Raw genomic sequence first — 1,698 nt, 5'->3', positions numbered from 1 at the left:
GTTGTATGGTGAAGTTGGAGTCCGTATTCCTTCGGATATCAGGGGGGATTGAGCCCCAGTCATTGTCGTAGAAAGTGTGCAGGTTTGTGTGGTCTAGAACCATGAGCTGTTCAGTTTTACTGTACTACACATGTGCTCTTGCTAATCAGAGGAGAAGTGAAAAAAAAACACTCAAAATAAAAAAGAAAGCTGCTAAATTGTGCAGCCCGCGGACCACTGCGACAGCTCACGTCACCATCTTGCGGTAGTTAACTTTTCTAGTTTTCTACCACTTGGCTTGCAGTTAGTTTTGCAAGCAAGTTACCATCTTCCATCCAAACACAGAAAACCATGTCACCATAGCCATGAGGTTTTTGGTGCAGCAGCCTCTTAGCTATCACTTTCGCCCTGGAACAGCGAGCAACCTCCATAAACTAGTCGCTAACCAGTCGGGGAACGCACATTTTCCTCTTACGACCTGTAGTTCTATCACATTCAGTGACAACTCTTGAGCAATGTGTACACGATGTCTCACAAGAAACTTATACAAACATTCATTGCACCATACTTGGTTGTTGATGGTTGTATTAATACTACTTAGTATGAAACTTTAAATAGACACCACACACCAACAGAGGATGCCCATGGAAATAACATTTGCTTGGGGTCCCTAATGTAATGTAATGTCTCTGACATCTTCAAATTACGTAAAAACATCAGAAGGGGGCCCTATCGCAATAACGTTACAAAATGGCCATGAATACATTTTATTTTTGTTGTCGTATGTATCATATTCAATATGTATAACTAAGGCTTCCGCTTTAAGTAAACAGTTGCAAATAACTGGTTCAAACAGAGCAATTATGTCAAAGTTATCTTATGTTATTAATAATAAGGTATTCACAATGTTCTTTTTCAATCTTTGCTATGACAGTACGATGGTTTAATGTTAGTATTGCATGAAGTGAAGTAGATATAGAAATCAGTAAAGGCCATTACCACTATGCTGCCTCAACCACATCCAAATTGTAATGATTAGCGTGAAGAAAAACAGCTTCATCTAATGAAGCTCATCTGCCATAACTGGAATATGTCCATCAGTGGAAAGTATGATCAACATTAGCAAAAAGGATAATTTAATTTAGGTAATCTAACCCTAAATTGTGTTTTTTCTATTCAATGTTAGGTAATGCTAGCTTGTCTCTTAACGTAAGCCTTTCATCCAATAGAAAAACCCTGACTTCTGCGTTTAATATTAAGCAATTTCACGCAAATATCCAGGGTTTGTCCATTTTTAAACCGCTTTAACAGCCAGTGCTGCAAGTAGCTATTGGCAAATAATTGTATTCTAAATCACACTATGTTATTGCCAACAAAATCTTTGACGCAGAATGCTAAATAGATATCGAGTATTTCCCTACAGTAGAGAACGACGATAATCCTCTGGTGTTCTGTAACACCTGCTCGATGTTTCAAATTCTATAACCCTAAATAAAAAATGTTAGGCCAGGACCACATCGATGATAAAAACAAAACAAAACAAAAAACAACAACATTGTGAATATATTAAAACATCAGGCAGAGTTAGGTTGAAAGTTATCTCAAAATACAATGTTAGTATGATGAACTTTCAGCTTATTTTCAACTTTAGTTATTGTTTAGTTATAGTTAAGTTGAAAATTCGAGATACCGAACTCCAAATTTTGAGTCAAGTGGAAA

This window comes from Haplochromis burtoni, unplaced genomic scaffold (assembly GCF_018398535.1).
Source record: "Haplochromis burtoni strain Fernald_Lab_line unplaced genomic scaffold, NCSU_Asbu1 Contig_906, whole genome shotgun sequence".
NCBI lineage: Eukaryota > Metazoa > Chordata > Actinopteri > Cichliformes > Cichlidae > Haplochromis > Haplochromis burtoni.
This window is presented reverse-complemented; position numbering follows the sequence as displayed.